The 6,366-nt window shown below is 45.7% G+C and overlaps 1 long non-coding RNA gene across 1 annotated transcript; it reads right to left on the bottom strand.

The window, feature by feature from the left end:
• Nucleotides 1-484: 484 nt before the first annotated feature.
• On the bottom strand, nucleotides 485-5,887 carry LOC144613246 (uncharacterized). The gene is made up of 3 exons (XR_013550643.2): nucleotides 5,826-5,887; nucleotides 4,622-4,723; nucleotides 485-2,896 (listed from the first exon to the last, which is right to left on the bottom strand). It is a non-coding gene; the product is annotated as an uncharacterized LOC144613246 (long non-coding RNA).
• Between the last annotated feature and the right edge of the window lie 479 nt (nucleotides 5,888-6,366).

The following is a 6,366-nucleotide window of genomic DNA, read 5'->3' as shown; positions in this document are numbered from 1 at the left end:
GGGGAAATGTCCATAATATATTACTAAGTTTAAAAAAGTATCTAAACTATATGTATAACATCACTCCAACTTTGCAGAAGAATAATTATCTATGCTCATGAGAAAAAACTACTCCAAAGGGAGGAAGAGACTGAAGGTTCTCCACTGAAATGCCTAGAAGCCTGTGAGAGGCCCAAAGTAGGTTGTAGGGTTAGGAAAATAGCCTTGGACATCAGCCAGCCGCAGTAAGAATCATGGCTCAGCCACCTGAGATCTGCGTGGTCTTGGGAAAGTTGTTTTCTTTTTTATTTCGTGTTTACGAAATTGTCGAAAATAAGTATGTAATGCTTTTAAAATGAGAAAACAAGTAAAAAGAGGAAGTGATAAGGAGCAAGAGTAGAGACACTGGGGCAATAAAGGGCTGCAGGTGGCAAAATTCCCCACCTGAAGCGGCTGAGGCAGAAAAGGGAGGTCGGTGACTCACAGAATTGCAAAGTCCTAGAAGGGCTGGCTTGGGCAGGGCTCAGATGATGACCCCCAGACCCAGTTCTCTCCTTGGCTCTTCCGGGCCCCAGGCTTCCTCTTTCAGTAGCCCCAGACCTCACATGGCATTCCCAACCCTCTCATTTCACAGCCAGTGACAGTTTCCCAGAACTCCCTCATAAAATCTCATTGGCTCTGTGTGAGTCACATGCCTATCTCTCGACCAATCAGTGGTCAGGGAAAATAGGCACTGCTTGGCTTAATCCTGGATCATCCAACCTCCTGGATCAGGTACGGATTCAAATTCCACAGAACCATAAGGACCGGCAGCAAGTGAGGGGGTGATTCTCTAATGGGAAAGACTCTAGGTGGCAAAAACCAAAAGATGCTCTTTTTCTTGAAAGGAGGGGGCTCTACAACTCTGCCAGCTGTTTCAGGTGCACCTCTTTAACGTCTGTGCCTTTCTCGGGGTTTCGTTTTGGGGGCCATTGTTTTTCTGTCCACAGCAGAGATGGTTGTATTGGTTTGTCCTGAACCAAGACTGAGCCAGGTGGTCAATGACTGGTTCTGAGGACACTAGACCACGGTTTGTGCTAGTACCCTTCAGTTTATGCGTTCAGCATGTCGCATCAGAAGGATTTCATTAAATGCCCTCTTTACACAGTCCAAGACTATTGTTTGCCCGAGTGTTATTGGGAGTCGTAGGGAAGGCACCCCGGAGGCCCGGATCAGGGGAGGGGGATCTGCGTTTTATTGTAACTCAAACACAGCGTCTTGGATGCCTTTTATGACCTCTCCAAGAAGACAAAAGACTGGTATAACAACACTCTTGCCAATTTGCGGCGAAGTTTATCATCCTTAGTTTCCCAGCTGGAGCTCCTCACCCCAGTTCAATATCCTTGAGCTAAACAGAGTCCTCGTTTTATGGCTGTTATGAAATTGTATTCTTGGAACAAGGACAAACCCTGACTCCTCTACAATCATGGTCAGTTGAACCCACTGGTGTCGTTGGGGTTGGCAATAAAAACAGGTTGGATATTAAGCAGATGCACCTGCTTCTCAGGCATCGCTCAGGTGCCAAAAGATAGACTGATTGCGTGGACCGTGCTCTGTGCACTGGAAGGAAAGGAGTGGGGCGGAATTCCCTTGGGAAGTTGGGGCCTCGGGGAGTAAGGATCAAATAAACTCCCTTCTGAGCAGGCTGCGCCTCCATCTGACAGTGAAATAATCCAGTTTTCTTGGACTATGAATGTGGAGAGACCTTTAGCCCCACCTTAGTCAACACATGAACACATGGCAGGAGCCCATAAAGAAGAAGGTACTAGACCAGGCCATATGCACCTTGTCATTTCCTTCATAAAATGGGATTTCATTACCTTGGCCCTGTCGTCATTTTTATCTTGCCGGCTGCCTCTTTCTCTGTTTCCTGGACTCGGTAGCCAGTTGCCCAGTTACCTGAAGAGAGACAGTTTTGCAAAGCGAAATACTACATTACCATTACTAATGTCACATTTTACACCCTATCTTTGCTGCGTGAGTCAGCATTCTATACACTACCTCAAATCCTCACAAGAACTGTCTGTAGAAGGTTCCACAATTACCATTGTAAACAGGAGGAAATGAAGGCTCTGTCTCGCTAGTAACTTGCCCAAAGCCATCCAGCTCTCTGTTGATGAAACCGGAGTTTTGAAATGAAACCTGCCAAAGCGAAATACCGTATTCCTTCCCTCATTATCAATAGCTAACAAAAATGCATTTCTTTCAAATTGATTGGGGCAGACTTTAGCCTGATTCCATTTTTCATTTCTTGTTTCTAAATCTAGTAGCCTCGGTGGTATTACAAGCCTCACCCATAGGGTGACTGATCGTCTGAGGGAATCCAATCTTCCCAATTCATAGCTATGCCACAGCAGCCTTCCAGAACCTTCCATGGGTGTGTGTGTGGGGGCGGTGGGGGGGGGGCAAGGAGACTTCCTTGCCCTGAGGTTTTGGCAAAACCACCTAAGAAAAAACTCTCCCGCTTCCTTCCATCAGAAAACATTTCCACCCCACCTTTGTGTGACCTCTCTTTGGCTCAAAAGTGATGATGAGCAGAATTAAGACATGTCTGTAGCTTGACCCCATTGTTTGCACTTATTCGATGTGAAATGCTGATAATCACTTTGCAATTTTACATCTTGGTGCCAGTACAAGGTTGGAAGCAGCTGTTTGAAAAACAAATAGCTTTAAACCCCCTTGTGAAGCGATGACCTCATGCAGGAAGCTGGTTGGGTCCCTGCCCTTGGAGGGGATGGCGGTGGGTTCCCGTCAGACAAGCTGCTCCTTGTAAGCCATGCAGTGGCTGGCTTTGAGACAGCGACTGCGGATGGTCCGTGAGAGCCACATCTGTTTGTAAATCTTCAAGAGGCATGGGGTTGGGTTTTCCAGTCTTCAACTGTGGAGGAAAAACAAAACAAAACAAAACAAAACAAAACAAAGCAAAATGAAAAGAAACCACTTCCTGTCAGTGAAGTCCTATGTTTCTAGCTTTAACTTCTCTCTCTCAAATGCTTCTCTCTCAAATGCTTTTCAAGAACCATTCCAAAGAGGCTGTTCTCAGGACTTGGAATTGGTGTTTGAAAATGTCACCTCCTGAGAAAAACTCATAAAGCCACCAGTTATTTTGTGGACTCTTTTTGGCTCTGTCCCTTTATATATTGGGCATGTTCTCCCACCCTTGTGCCCTTCAGCGGCTCAGGACATCCTTTTTGCCCCTCCATTTCCATCCTGCAAGAGGTGAAGTGTGGACTCTGGTCTATCACCTCAATTTAAACTCCTTGAAAAAAATTTTTGATCAAAAATGATCATTTTCCCCTAGTGGGTGCATTTTCCAAACTCATTCAGTAACTAGTTCAGTCAACCTAACCACTTTTGGGGTCCCTACTACGTGCCAAATACTGCCACGGGTTCTGGGGATGTGACGATACAAGACCCATTATCTATATTCAAGCCCACAGCCCAGTGGAGGAGGAGTCAGAGAAGGAAGGAGCTTGAGGACTCTACGGTAAGGTATATACTACTTGGGACGGTGGGGAGCCGGCATGGGTTGGTGGGCACGGGCAGGTGAAAGAAAGGATGACCAAAGTTGACTTCTGGAAGGATAATCCCAATCTGAACTTTGAAGAACACAGAGGAGTTGGCAAAACTGTTTAAGACAGAAGCAGCCCTATGAAGAAGGTGCAAGAGTGAGAAGGGAAATGTATGCTGGGGCCGCAGCATCGCATGGAAGGGGACAGAGGGAGGAGAGAAGATTCCAAAACGAGGCAGAGGCCAGGTCACCATGCTGGCTTTCTGCCATCACTGCCCCTGTGAGAAGTCCCTCCTCTGTGGCCCACAAGAGCATCTCAGCCATGAGGGGCATCTGTGTATGGGCCTCCTTGCAGCACGTAGCCCATCTGGAGACATCTTCGTGGGCACAGAGATTCTTGCCCTCAATGTTGATTGTTACCAGTTATTTCATATTTCCCAAAGAAATATGAAACAGAAGTTTCAGACAGGTCATTATTCAATGTCTATAGCAACCCTTCAAAACCTATAATATTGGTTGGGGGTGGGGGTTTGGACTAAATCAGACATTGAGCCCTCTGGCCTACTGTCTTGCCTCTATTCACGGAGAAGGTTCTCACCAACCAGAGCTTCAGGATTTCCTCTTGGAGGCCTTCCCATGGCTGGTAGGGAGTGCCTGTTAGACACCTCTCCTCTGTCTCTTCCAGAACACCTGCTCTTCTCCAACAGTGTCCCCACTTCCCTTGTTATTCTAGCCACTCTCCACCACACACCCCAACTCCCCACAAAAGTCAGCAAATTGCTTGACCTGTTGGTCCTCATAGCCTCCTTGGAGCAGAGTGAGTGAAAGCCCTTCTCTCCTCAGCCAAGTGAAGACAGCAGGAAGCCTAGGGTCTAGAAGCTGGGTGGGGGCTACTGGGGATGATCAGCTTCTCCCAGTTCTACTTTTCTTAATTTTTCCTTTGGTGATCTCCACTTACGTTTTCAAAAAACTTCAGACATCCTACACCAGTAACAGGAGATTCCTGCCAAAAGGCCCTGTGGTCTCTGCTAATGAGAGTCAGAATCCTCTCTGAACTTATTAAGCCACGAGTGGATTTATCCTTCTACTCACCTTCATCTTCTTTATGAAGTTCCCTTCCATTCATTTCACACTAACAGAAGTGCGCAGTTACTCTTTCCTAATTCCTCCTGATCACGGAGTGGAAGGAATGACCTATAACCAAACAATATCGATAGCGCAACATTAATATCTATTGGGTTTCCCTGCTGGGCTCAACTTTGTACATACAAACACAGTGCCAGGCACCTACTCATGGCTCGCTGTTTCTTCAATAAGTGAATAAATGAATCCGCGATCCCAAACATTCACAATTAACCTGTACGTTTGGTAAGATTATTTCCAATTTATAAATGAAAAGGCAAAGGCTCAGAAAGGTTGAGTTGCCCGTGGTCTTCCGGGGAAAGTGGCGAATTTTGGTTTTTAACACAAGTCTTTCTGGCCCCACAGGGCATGTTCTTCCAGAAAACCAGGAATTGCTCGCCTGCCGACCTATTCAATAATAGCTCATGTCAGTAATGGACAACCCTCTGCGTGGACACCTTTTGTGATAGTCTTAGTGCTGGGTAATGAGGCTGTGGATTTGGGTAATTCTTCACGACCCAGTTTATCACTTCTTAAGTTGCCTCCCTCCCTAGAGTTGTCTCCTTTGTCCATACGCAATGCAGAATTTCATTACTTGATTAACTCATTCATTCATGCGTTCCACAAACATTCTGGAAGTGTCTGCTACATGCTAGATGCTGCAGATACAAAGACAACCCCAATGACTCCTGCCTTCAAGCGTCCTAGAATTCATCACAGTGTATTAGCCATTTATGTGACTATCTCAAGAACAAAGACAAAGTCTTATGGGTATTTTTGTTTCCAGCTCCTGACAAAAGACTTGGCTGATGAGAGGCCCTCCCTCAGCAAATTTGGTTGAGTTGATACGGTGTCTGTAACAATGGGTGCTATATATAAATCTGTGTTCCACGGGCTGCAGCCGTGCTTTTGGGGGCACGAGTACTAATTAATTCCTTCGGATCATTGAACTATCATTTAATAAATGGCGCAATTGCTTTACTACGGACAGCTGCTTGAGGGGTTAGATTCATTTTCTTCCCTCACATTAAGAAGCAATTGTGGTCATTCTTTATGCAATGAACCAGTGAGAACTCATTTTTTCCCCCATCATTTTTTTTAAACTAGATTTCATAAAATATGGCACAAAATTCTAAAATCACAAAAGGTGTAAAATTAAAAGTAAATCTCCGACCTTTGGCTCCAGCCACCTCGCTGTCATCCCTAGAACGAGCAGTGGTCTCCAGTTTCCTTGAGAGATATTCTGCGCATACACAAGCATATACATGTAGGCTTTTATGTATACCTGCATCCACCTGCACCCCCCAAAGTGTGTACCATACACAGCGTTCTACACTTTGCTTTGCTTATTTAATGTCAAATCCTGTTTTTCAGAGAGAGAGAGAGAGAGAGAGAGAGAGAGCATGCGAATGAGCAGGGGAGGGGCAGAGAGAGAATCTTAAGCAGGCTCTGCATTCAGCACACAGCCCGACATGGGGCTCAATCCCACGAGCCTGGGATCATGACCTGAGCCAAATGCTTAACCAACTGAGCCACCCAGGCACCCCTTTAATGTTAAAGCCTAAAGACCTTTTAGCGTTATCACATAGATAATATTCTCATTTTTATTTTTATTTGTTTATTTTAATGTTTATTTATTGTTGAGAGAGAGAGACAGAGCGCAAGCAGGGGAGGGGCAGAGAGAGAGGGAGACACAGAATCCAAAGCAGGCTCCA

The sequence above is a fragment of the Panthera onca genome, chromosome D2 (assembly GCF_046562875.1).
Source record: "Panthera onca isolate mPanOnc1 chromosome D2, mPanOnc1 haplotype 2, whole genome shotgun sequence".
NCBI classification, from domain to species: domain Eukaryota; kingdom Metazoa; phylum Chordata; class Mammalia; order Carnivora; family Felidae; genus Panthera; species Panthera onca.
The sequence above is the reverse complement of the archived record's forward strand: the minus strand, read 5'-3'. Positions and strand labels throughout refer to the sequence as shown.